We start from the raw sequence: 13,897 nt of genomic DNA, 5'->3' as shown, positions 1-13,897 counted from the left end.
CTTCCAGGCAGACTCACACATGCTATGCAGCCTCACATGTATTCAGTTATAAGGGAGAGCTCATGGCTATTAAGCATTTCCTTCTCCACCGGAATGCCTTCTCATCCACTAAACTATTTTCAAAAAGTCTACAGCTCTTGAAAATAGTTTAGTGGTTGAAAGCACTTCTCTTTCACTTTAATGGCTCAATAAAGTTTACTTTTAGTTCACCCAAACTGTGTTTTTATTTATCTTTTAATTATGATGTTATATTTTCATTCATTCTACAAACATCCATTCATTCTTAGAGTACCTGTTTAATCCTTTTGAGGAAGAACTGGACTTTCTACTATTATTTAGTGGGGACAAGACTGACAAATTAGTCCTGTTGTATGATGCAGCACACACACACGCACACGCACGCACACACACGCACACACACACACACACACACACACACACACACACACACACACACACACACACACACACACACACACACACACACACACACGCACACACACACACACACACTATTCTACCTCCCCCTTTGAGAAATGAGTCAAGAAATATTGATGACATTAATTGACATGCAATTATACACAACTAAATACATATAGACAATTGTGTCCAGGTTGCTGTGTATTTCACACTAGGTCTGGAAATATGACCAAATCATGTGACATAGAAATTAGAATTATATCTAGGAATTTGGACTGTCTCTGGTGAATGTTCAACTTTGGGGACATCGGTAACATCATCAGGAATGGAAGTAGAAGTTAAGACACATTCTGCAACAGGAACGTCATCTGGATTGCTCTGAGATCTTGAGTCTATATCACAGGAACAATGCTGTGATTTCGATTCTGATACAGGAAGAAAATGTCTGCGATTTCTCCTGTACTCCACACCCTCAGATTCTACAAAGTAGGATCTCAGCTCGGAACATATAGCTGTTAATTGACCAATCTGGTTGAAACCTTTCACTGTTTATATCCTCATTGTATCTCCTACTTTCAATGGATGAAGAAATCTGCTTGATTTATCATAACTGGACTTCTGGAAAGAACACTTTTTAAATAGTTGCGCTCTGATTGTTCTGTTCTTTGCTTTAAGCCTCAGCCAACTGCACCTGATAGGCAATGTTGTTCTGGTTTGCCTAGATAGAAGACTCTGAGCAGGTGAGCCAAGTATATTGTCATGGGGTATGTTTCTGAGATTGAGTAAATTCAAAAAGACCTTGGTATTATCACTTTTTGACTTCTCCAGTAATTACTTTGCACTCTGTACTGCACGTTCAGCAAGTCCATTCGATTGCAGATACTCTGGACTATTAATAATATGTGCTAAGTCTCATTCTACAGCAAATTTCTGAAACAATTGACTGGTGAATTGCATATCCATTGTCGGCGATTAATTTCTGTGGACTGCCACGGAATGAGAAATGACATTTCAACTTAGTAATGACTGTAGTAGAAATTAAGTTAGGTAGTAAATCCATCTCAAACTAATTTGAATAAGAGTCTACCAGTACTAAGTAATGCTGATTGTTCCATTTGAATATATTAGTAGCTACAATTGAAAGTTAGATCAGGAATTTGACTTAGCTGAAGTGGCTCTCTTTGCAAATGTGCTTTAGTACAATTACATATTGAACATGAAGAAAGCACTCTATCAATGTCTTTCACTAGATAAGTACAAAATACTAGTCCCTTAGCAGATTTGGAACCTGGGTGACTACAATGCACAATCTGGATATATTCATGTTGTAAAGAAGCAGGAACAACAATTTTAGGACCTTTGAAAATAATGCCATCTTCCATCAACATTTCATCTCTGTAAGGAAAATAAGTTTGTACTTCAGGTGATACACTAGATTGCTTAAACAGCCATCAAACATTAATGTAGTGGTTGAGCTTTTGCAAAATTGGATCAGTCATTATATGATCTCTCAGCTCATCAAGTCTCATGGTAGAAAATTTACGCACTTCAAGTCAAAATTCTCTGCATTAAGCTGTTCCATTATATTTCTGGGTGATCTGGATAAGGTATCCACCAGACAAAGAAGTTTGCCTTTTGTATAGACCATTTTAAAGTTGTACTCTTGCAATTTGAGCATCATTCTTTGTAATCTCATTGGAGCTGAATGTATAGTCTTATTTAAAATAGTGACTAGAGGTTGGTGATCAGTTTCAATCTGAGTAGCTCGGCCATAAATACAATCATGAAATTTTGAGCATGCAAATACTATTGTCAAAGTTATTTCTCATATTGTATTTCAGTTTGGGTAAGAGTACTGGATACATAGGCTACTAGTCTACCTTCTTGAAAAATAACAGTGCCAAGACCAAATTCTGAAGCATCACAGGAAAGAGATACTGGTTTATTGACATCATAATTTCTTAATGTAGGTGGGGTGACAATTTTCTGCTTAAGGTCTTCAAATGTTCTCTGGTGCTGTTCCGACCAATACCATGTAACATTTTTGCATGCCAGTTCTCTCAAAGGTGCTATGAACTCACTGAAGTCTGGTATAAACTTGCCCTAATAGTTGACCATGCCAAGAAAATGTAGAGCTTGAACATTATCTGGTGCTGGCATCTCAAGAATGGCTACTTGCTTAGACAGGTCTGGTCACAAGCCAATGCTGGTAAATAAATGACCTACATATTCAACTGCTGGTAGTCTGAATTTGTACTTCAGAGGATTGGGCTTTAAGTTCACTTCATGCCCTCTGTCTAGAACTCTCCTAAGGTTTCTGCCATGCTCTGCTTCACCACTGCCTTCAACCAATAAATCATCTACTATTATGGCACACGGATAACCTGAAAAAATGTGCTCCATTGCACGCTGAAAGATTTCACTTGCAGAATTTTTTTCCAAATGGCATCCTGAGGAATCTATATCTTCCTAATGGAGTACTGAAAGTAGTCAGTAGTGAAGATATGTGATAAAGCACCACTTGCCAAAATGAACTTTCGGCATCCAAGACAGAAAAAATAGTAGCATTCGGTATTAGGGCTGCAACTTCCTCGACTGCATGCATAGGATGATGAGGTTTCTTTAATGCTTTGTTCAGATCTCTTGGATCAATACATATTCTGATTTCATCTGAGCCTTTTTTGTGGGCTACTACCATGGACGACACCCATTCAGTTGGCTCTGTAATTGGACAAATTACACCTTGCTGCACCATCTTATCCAACTGAGCTTTGACTTTATTAGCTATCAGAACTTTTCTTGCTGGTCAGACCACTGGACTGACTTTTGGGTCTAACTTTATAGAATACACAATTGGAAGTTTGCCTAACTTGTCATCAAAAACATCAGAATACCCTGAGAAAATAGCTTCAGTAAAATTGGAACTAGGACATCTGCTTATATGATGAACTTCTTTGGTAAAGGAAAGCAGATTCATTCTCAAACTATCTCTGAGACCCAATAATGACTGCATAGGTCTTCAGACTACATAGCATAGTAAGCTGTAGCAGTTCTAGCCAAGTAACATGAAAGCACTACTGAGTCTTCGGTTTGAATGTCTTCACTTCCATAAGCAACAAGTTTCACACAACTGGCCACATTAATGCTCACCAGCTCTCACCTTAGCAAATGTGTCTGCTGACATAACATTGCACTTTGAACCAGTGTCTACTTTGAGCTTGGTGGATTTACCACTGATCTGGACAGTACAAAACACTTTGTTCTTTGTCAACAAATTTACTGCATCAACCTTCTCACCAGTTACTGATATACCATCTATGTAGAAAGTACAGTTGCATCTCTCTATATGATCAACTTGTTTTTTAAGTTCTTTATAACTGTGTGAGTTGTACTTGATTTGCAAAACTTTTGAAAATGGTTCCATTGTTTTACACTTGTGGCACTGCTGACCAAATGCTAAGCATTTTTCTCTTTTAGACTCATGATTGGGACCACGATTGTGACAGTTAACAATAACGCTTGACTAGGATTTTGCTGACTCACCTTTGTACTGCACTGAGCATATCCTTCTCTTAGAACTTGCTGGAAAACTACGGATTTTACATGGGGGGCCTTGCAGGGGTGGCAGGTGCCATGTGCTTAGGCCTGCTTCTGCTTGCCATGTGTTGCATGCTGTCTACATTTGCTCTGGAGCCTGTTGAAACCATGCTCTTAATCACTTACAAGCATACTTGTGTAACTTCATGGATGTGACAAATCTCAATAGCTTTGCTCAGCGTTAAATCACTGTCACAAAGTAAACTTTTTCTCACTGCAGCACTATTAATACCACACACAAGCCTGTCTTTTATTAACTCATCTTTTAAATCACCAAACCTACACATTTTAGCTTTGTTTCTTAGGTCAGTAATATAAGCTGCAAAAGTTTCCCCTTGCTCTTAATCTCCTGTGTAAAACAAATGCCTCTATAATGTAACATTTGTCTGGGGATTACACATATTCCTGAATTTGCGTTTCATACACTCGGGGTCTTCTCTTGATTCAACCTGTACAACAATATGACAGTTTTCACTTTCTCCCTCATAAACTTTTGGTGCATACACAAATAACGTTCTATTTCTATGGCCTCTGACCCAGCTAGGTTTAACAAAATGAATGCCCTGGTGCATGCATCTTTGTCAGAATAAGCTACTTGTATAAAAATATTGTACTTTTGCTCAAATATTCTCCGATTCTCTGCAATATTCTGATCAAATACAACTGGTCCTGGTTTTCAAAATGCCTCTGCCATATTAACACACACATATTAACACAGTGAAGGCTTTTGCAAATATGCATGAGCACACACATATGCATATGCCAGAAATTTATGCCAGTACTTGTAACTATGCCCAATAGCACAACAAGCCTCTGAATAACTGAACTTTGCAAAATAAGTCTCCTGGGCACATGAATACTCTTGAAATTACTGTAGTGTAAGAAATCACCTCTTATCAGTGTAAGAAACATTTTAAAATAACTGCACTGTGTGAATAAACTGGGCAGAATAAGCTCAGAGTAAAAATATTTCTAAGCAATTGCATTTTGCGAATAAACAGTACATAGCACACTGAAACTTTCCCAAAATGGATGTACTTTGCTAAATACCGCTTTACAGTGCAAGAAACACTCTGTAATGGTGGCACTCTGAGAAAAGACACATCCAACACAAGAAACTTTTCGAAATGGCTGTATTTTGATTGTACTTTGTGAAATAGTTGCACTTTGCATACAATAAACTCTTCGGAATAAATGCACAGTTAAAAGCACATACTTTAAGCACTTTTACACACTTTGAGTTACTTTGAATAACTAACTCCAGTTATGCCTCGAATAGCTTCAGTCAATGCAAAACAGTATTTTATGCCAAAACACAGTACTTGCAGTCGCCTTGCTTATGCTTACTATGCCCTTTTTGCTCGTTATTATATATGTTTTGCTCGTTTAATCTTTTTTCATGCCCATTATACTTTTCTTATGCTTGTTTTACTCTAAACATGCCTGTTTAAATTTAAACATGCTCATTTTGCAATTATGAGGTAATTCCAGACCACTTATGTGCTTTTCTGATAACCATTTTATCAAATATTTTAATTTTAAACATCTTGTTTAATTAATAAACTTTTCTGTGCCTTTTGCTTGTTTAATAGTGTGTTTTCTGCCCTTGTAATGCTCTGTTTTATCTTTTTTTTAATAAATAGTTTTCATTATCTTTATTTCATTTCTGGCCCTTTTTGTACTCGGTTCTCTTAGTTTACCTTCACTGTTAACTCTGCACTTTGTAGCTCTGAAAAGCAGTCACTGGAATCCTGGTTCTGGCAACATGTCACTCGTCCAGTCAAGATAAAATAGACGAGCATTCATGGGTTCTGTTCAAGCATTATTATGTACAAACACATCAGGATTGAGGGTTAAGAACTTTAACTTAGATAAACCTATAAATAAACTAGCTATTACACTCATACATGCTCACTCTCTGGCTGCACTCTCAAAATGGCACTGAAGCTAGCACATGCTTGCTATTTATATGCACATGCTGTCCTTGAACCGCTTGTTAAAGGTACAACGCACACACACACACTATTCCACAACCCCCTTTAGAATGTACCTCACTAGACATATCAAGCAATATTTTTTAGACCCTAGAGGTTCTTAACTAAGAAGATCACTGGCCTAAAACCCGTCAGCAATCACAAAAGCTTAGGAACACCATCCATTTATTCAGTATGATACAGACTCTTATGGGAAGATCTGTACCTTTTCTTTGGGACCAGTGGTCCTGGAGCTGTTGCATCTCTGCAAATCAAATAGTCCAACTAATACCAAAACCAGGGATCTAAATCTTTATCACCAAATAAATAAAACATGGTAGCAAGAAACACTCATCACACAGAACCTCTCCCATCTCTGGAATCGACTCCCTTGCAAATTAAGCAATGAGACACTATCTTCCTTCAAGCAGATGAATGGATGGGTATTCACAAATTCACTTGGGCTTGACTGGCCTAGCTCCCTTCAACAGAGGGAGGGCGGTGCATTCTAAGAGTGGGTACTAGCAAGAAGTAAATGGTTGCATGACTAAGTTGCCTTGAATTTCTTATGGTCCTATGAACAGTAAGATAAAATGAAAGAACTAAAAGAAAATGTAAAGGAATTGATCAAAATATAATTACTTGGACTTAATTAGCAAATTTAAAAAAAAAAGTTTCATAATCAGATTTAAAAAGATTCTCCAAAATACTTGGTACTTCAGGAGCCTCCTGAGAGAGGCTTCTAAGTCGCAAACCCATGGAAAATGGCCTAATGCAGAGGACATGGGCAAGGTAGGCCAAAGGCAATATGATACGTATTTTAATGAAGATCCTCTAAACAGCTAGCAGCTCCTTACTTAATACTGTCCGAACGACAGAGAGGTAGGAGGTAACCATTTGAAATGTCAGGATCTGCTGGAGTGATCCTGAAACACGGAGACTGAATGGTTGAAAAAAATGGACTTGCATATATAATTCCAAGATGACATTTTCAAGGAATATTCCCTTTTCTCTGAGGTATGGTAATCTTGGAGTTGGTATATATTAGTTCAGGGGGTGAGGGGGCAGAAAAAAAAGTTTAAAGGTGAAGAGTGATCTTCAAGATTCACTCTTCTCCTGAGATTTTAGTCTTTTTTTCTGGCTTGCTGGCACTCAGCATTTTGAGTGCCAACATTTCAGTAGGGAGCTAATAGGAAGACACAGACAACTCTTTTAATTAAGCAGTTCCAGTGTTTAAGGGGCCAGATAAGTAAGAAGAATGTTTAAGACATACCTGGCAGACACCAGCAACAAATGCAAGTCCCTCAACAAAGATATTACATATTATGACCAAGGTAACAATGCTATCAACCCTGCTGCAGGCTTTACACCTGTTGCAATTACACCACATGCTATCCAAAGACCTGCAGTGAAGTGTTTTGCAGCAGTGTAAAATAGATGATACCATTAAATGAATTAAAATACTACCACTATACTCTCCGCTACCCTTTCTGCTTGTCCCATATCTTATTACTGCCTATGAATATAACACATACCCAGGTTTCCACTACGCAAAATGCCAAACATCCACTTATATAGCTACACACAAGTTTGAACACTTAATACACCCCCTCTCATCTAACGCCTTACTTACTAGGTGTCAGCATCCCATTAGAACAAGATATGCCAACCCTAAAACCAAAAGATACCAAAGTCTATTAATTAAAATCTGGAAGCTCACAATCAGATTACAATGCAACCTGACAATGGATGGAGATATCCACCCAAATCCCGGCCCATCCCCATCCACTGGTTCTAGGTCCTTTACTAACTGTCCCACTACTACAGAAATATTAGACAAACCCCCAAACTCACTCTTGATCAGTCACCTAAATATCAGAAGTGTAAACAATAAGACTCAACACCTACATGCCCTCTGTGATGCTTTTTCCCCAGACATACTGTGTCTAACTGAAACCTGGCTAAAACTTTCTACTTCAAATAATGAAATTATACCACCAGGCTATAACATCCTAAGGCTTGATCAAACCAATAGGAAGGGAGGCGGGGTAGCTGTTCTGTACAAATCCATGCTTGAAGTGTCCAATAATGCCCTGCAGACATCCCTATTTGGCAATGCTGAAATGCTTATCACTACGCTCCACATTAATAAGAACAAATGTATAAATCTCAACTGTGTGTATATCCCCCCAGGCAATAACATAAATACCCTTGAAGATATCCTACATTGGTTATCTAGCAACTACCCCCAAGAAACCATTGTACTTGGGGACTTCAACACAGACTGGAACATGTGTTCCTCAGAACCCCCCCCCCCATTCACCACATAAACCTTCATGTATTTTCACAGGTCGTATCCTCCCCCACTAGGATCAGTAAACCCAACAATAAAGTAAATATTCTGGATTGAATTCTTGTTAACACCCATCCCCTCAAATACAAGAGTGGGACCTTGCCTGATGATGTAAGCAATCACCTCCTCACCTATTTAATCAGGCAAAAAAGCTGATATCCACAACCAGTCCATTTTTAAAACAGTAAGGAACAATAAGAATTTCAACTGCATGAATTTCCAAAATGAACAAAAATCTTGCAATTGGTCAGTTCTGAAACAATTACAGCTTGAAGAAGCAGTAAATTACTTTAATACCAAATTCCTATTAATCCTTGACATCCATGCATTAGCACGGACTGTTAGAACCAAAACAAAAGTTGCTCCTTGGCTCTCAAAAGAAACCAGACAAAAATGCTACTCAAAAATAGGGCTTGGGCCACTTCGGGGACCACAAAAAAGCCCATAGATCAATTCAGATACAGACAACTAAGAAATTAAATAAAAAATCCACCACATTAGACAAGAAAAACTATTACTGTCATCTACAAGAAAAACACCAAAACAAGCCACAAAAGTTTTGGGTAGGCATAAACAACTCCTTAGTCCAGGACAATCCTCCACTCCTGCCCCCTTAGATTCTAACCAAAAAACCCCTGAAGAAATTGCTAGTACCTTTAACAGCTTCTTTATAACAACCATCCAGAACCTAGCTAATCAATTATCCCCCAGATGCCCATATTCTCCAGCCACTACACCCAGCTCCCAACTCTCCTTTAACTTCAAACCGGTTTGCACATCTTTTGTCCGAAAATTATTTAAGAAACTAAAGCCTACCACCCTGTTGGCTGATCTACTCCCCGCAGAATATCTAAAAAAAGCTGCAGATGCCATAGCATACCCCATTACTATCCTGATCAATAGAACTATAACTGAAGTGTCCATCACCTCCATCTGGAAGATATCCCATGTCATCCCACTCCATAAAGGGGGCAGTTCTACTGACCTGTCAAACTATAGACCCTTAGCTATTCTGTCACCCTTGGCTAAAATTATGGAAAAATGCATCCATAATCAACTCCTGAACTATCTTATCCATAACAATCTTCTAACCAACACCCAACATGGCTTTAGACCATTCCATAGTACAACCTCAGCCCTCCTCTCCTTCTCTAATGTCATTAACCAACACCAAAACAATAATAAACTTTCCTCTGCTATCTTTCTTGATCTTTCAAAAGCATTTGATATGGTAAACCACTGAATACTCATAAACGCTGAAATCTATCTCACTAGAGGATCAGGCCATCCATTGGTTTCAATCCTATCTCAGTGGTAGACAATAGGTGTCCTATGGCAGAGCAAATTATCCACCCTTTTACCCATCACCCTCAGAGTACCCCAAAGCTCCATATTAGGTCCACTATTATTTTCCATTTTCATCAATGATTTGTACAAGGTCATCCCAAATGCAACATGCATTCAATATGTGGATGACTCCACTTTAGTATGCTCTGACACTTCACCTACAGACTTGCAGATTTCATCCCAAAATACTTCTAACACAGTTGAAAATTGGTTTCTTAACCGTTGTCTCATGTTAAATCCTAATAAAACCAAACTGCTGCTTTTCTCCCCCACTTGCAGGTCTACCCCTACGAACTTTACATTAAAATCCAACAACAGCACCATTATTTCCCCAGATTCCTCAACCAAACTCTTAGGAGTTATAACAGATAATAACCTTAAGTTTGATCTGCATATTAATAAAACTATTAAAACAGTTAATATAAAACTTGGCTCACTATATAGGATCAAGCCCTTCCTAACGCCATTAGCCAGAACTGTAATTACTCATACACATCTACTCTCCACCCTCCTCTATGCTTCCCCTCTATTTACAAACCTCAGCAAAACTGACCTTAATAAACTTTCTAGCAGATACAATCACATTGCTAGATTTGCTACTGATGCAGCCTACAGAACTCATCACTGTCATAACTTAAATCTACTAGAATGGCTTGAACTGCCTAACCTACTTCAGGTTAACCAACTAATAGTTGCACACAAGATCCTCTACCAACCAGATAATACACCTGTACTTAAAAACTTCATCACCCCCTACAGTAACCTTACTGCACTTTGTTCATCTGAAAGACTACTAGTTCAAACTCTCAAATCCAACAACACAGCTGGAGAATCTCTATTTGCTAACTCTGTTGGCAAAACTTGGAATTCTCTTCCTGCTAATCTTACATCTGAACTCTCTCTACCTCAGTTCAAGGAAAGTCTGATTCAGTACTTTAAAAAATGATGGCTATGTCCTTGCCCTAATCCAGACGAACTCTAACCATCACTCGTGTGCACATGGAGGACTTTGTTTCTTAACTTACATATCCTATGATCTCCTTGGATCTACTACCAGGTTAGCCTATTAGGCATTCAATACCATATAATTCTTAAAAAGACTGTCTAGAATTTTCCATCTGAGTAAAAATGTAATAATTTTTTGTGTATATCTGTTTGTTGTGTTTGTTTACATCCGTGTACAAATCTTTAACAGTTTGTTGAATGTGTTTTTGGAGTTTTTCTCCTCAGGCCTCCACTAAAAATGGACATGTATCCAGTCAGACTATTCTGGTAAACAAATGTAAAACAAATAAATAAATAATAAATATTGCAAGGAATGATAAAAGAAGGACGTGTTTCCAGATAATATTCTTAAGGTGAAAATTTGATATCTTGATGACATCTAACATCTGGCTTCTTAATGTGAGTTCATCATCAAGAATCAGTCCCAGATTATCACCTTATGATATAAATTTCTCTCTATTTTCCTATATATAATAAAGGGAGGGGAGAAGGAGAGGAAGATGTAATAAATAGAAAGTGGCATGAGCCAACATCACTGTGATCTTTACTGAGTTCAATTTTAACCAATTTTCTGACATTTATTGAATGATAGAATCAAGATAGCCTTCATGAGTAGCGCAGTCTGGCACAGACTCTTGAGTGAAGAGGTAAAGCTGAATGCTATCAGCATATGACTAATGATGACTACCTCTTCTTTGCAGGACCTCCCTAAATGGTACCATATAAAGTGTAAACAACACTGGTGCCAGAATTAAACCTTGTGGCACCTTTCCTTCCAGTGGATGAAACTACCTGCTATGAGAAGCCTAAACTCCGATAGGCAAACCATTCGAACACAACACTTCCTAGTTATCACTACAATTTCTTCTCTATATTCCTCTTGAAACTCTGAAATATTATAAACTTTTTTGACTTCTTCCCTAAGAAATGCAGAAATATAGCACATTCTGCAACTCTGATCCTCTTGGATATTCCACTGGTAGTCATGAAAGCTGTGATGAAAGTTTCTGTGTTATCTTTGCATTTTAACCTTGACAAAGCAGATTTGGCACAATCTGAACAAGCAACCTGACATTCTCTTCTCCACTGACACATCTATCTTCATCCACCATCACACCACATGGCAGTCAATCACCAGATCTTAGATATCCTTACTCTTACTAAGATTTCCCAAATAATTATCTTAGCCCACCTCCCATTAGATGTCTACATTTTAACATTATGTCTAGACACCCTCTAAATAGTATTTATTTAATAAAATGCATGCATTTCTGTGATACTAGCATCCTTAATGACATTAATAAGTGTCACATAGGTAAAACGTAGTCAAATGCTACTGATATTTAATTTTGTTCTCAAACTTTTAATGCAAATTGTGTAACTCAAGGGTTAAGCACCATGTTCAAATATTAACACATACTAGTTGTGCCACTAACATTGCAATATGGTCAATATTTAACATTGCATTGTAAACACTCGATTGCAAAACAAAATAAAACATTTTTTTAAAAGCTTCTAGGTGTTAAGGTTTATACTATTCACACCTTACTGTAATACTACAAAATGTTGCCTCTTATGTAATGAGAGCTGCATTAACTGTCAGAGGAACAGGAAAACGAAACACAGCATATGTAGGATTATATATTTTCCACCATTATAAATCATGATTATGCCCATGGTCCCAGCTCAGACCATTTTTTATATCAAATGTGAATAAAACAATTATTCTTTGATAAGAAATATTTATGTAATCTATATTAGAGCATAGGCAGTCACAATAATTACCACACATTATAAGGTATTCATATCACTTACTGAGTTAGATACATGAGCAAGAATAAAATTAATGACCCCATTAATTAATTGTCCACTTCTCATACAGCAGTTTTAGTAGACAGCCCACTTTCTTGTTCAGTGATTGAGTTTTAAAATGACATGTTACCGCAGCTCAGTCACACTTCTACAATGATCAATCTACTAAAATAAACTTTATCTATTGATATTACGATATATTTATGTCCACAATACTTCACAATCAAACAGAGATATAAAAACTGTTGTATCATCTATCCCATGTAGCACTGCACAAAAACAGCCTCCCTTTCCATCTGACTCCTGCTGTTCCTCTCATTTCTCTTCCAGTTCCACCACAATTTCAACTTAGATAGATGTTATGATAAAGTGATGGAGCTCTTATGAGTCACAGCTTGTTATAGGAGGACCTTGTGAAAAACAGAAGAAAAGAGAAGAAAGAGTTTGCAGTGGAGATTATGCCTTACAGAGTATCTCATCACTGCACATCCAATCTGTAAGTATTTCCTGTGATTTTCAGAGGAACCCCAAACTTGTCCTTTAAATAACCAAAGAAAGCAAGCACCATTTTGGTACTATTTGGGACAAATCGTCTAGACCAGGGGTGAGCAAACTTTTTGATTCGTGGGCCACATTGAGTTCTAACATTTGACAAAGGGGCCGGAACAGGAGCAGATAGATGGCATGCTTTGAAAACATCACCTCATTGGGGGAAAAATACACATCTTGGGATATGGAGAAAACATGTGCTTTAATTTCCAATGAAAATGAAGAAAAGCATTACAATAAAATCTCTGACTTCGAAATGAGTCTTTAAACACTGAAAATCAAATAAATGACCATTTTATTTTAAAGCACTGAAAGTTCTGTTATCCTTCAGGATATCACCATCACTCTCCTCCTGACTGTCTTTTTTTTCAAAACGGTAGGAGATGCAGATGTACTTGTCCTGTTCCTTTTATTCAATTTGTTTCCCCGGTGCCAAAAGTCAACAACGACCAGTGCAAGGACAAAACAGTTGCAGCAAGTCAGTCTGTGAAGCGTTATATTTGATCTGCGCGCACTGTTTATTTTAACAACGTGCGTATCACGGAGACACACACATTTTAATGGGAGCAGTGTTGTTGGTCTCCTTTTTTAGCCAGCGCATCAAAGTCTGGAGTTAGTTTTGTTGTGGCGATTCTCAGGATGGATCTGAGGTGTAGGTCTGTTAACTTGGATCTGTGGCTGGCTTTGTTGATGTTGATGATGCTGAAGGTCTGTTCACACACGAAGGTAGAGCCGAACAAAGCCAACATCATCTGTGCTTTTCGCCTTAGATTTGAAAACGAGGCATCATTGAGTGAAGCATAGAAGTCATTTAGTTTCAGAGAGCTGAACTTCTCTTTTA

Source organism: Protopterus annectens, chromosome 7.part0, assembly GCF_019279795.1.
Source record: "Protopterus annectens isolate FY-2018-M chromosome 7.part0, PAN1.0, whole genome shotgun sequence".
NCBI lineage: Eukaryota > Metazoa > Chordata > Ceratodontiformes > Protopteridae > Protopterus > Protopterus annectens.
Note: the sequence above shows the minus strand (reverse complement) of the source record.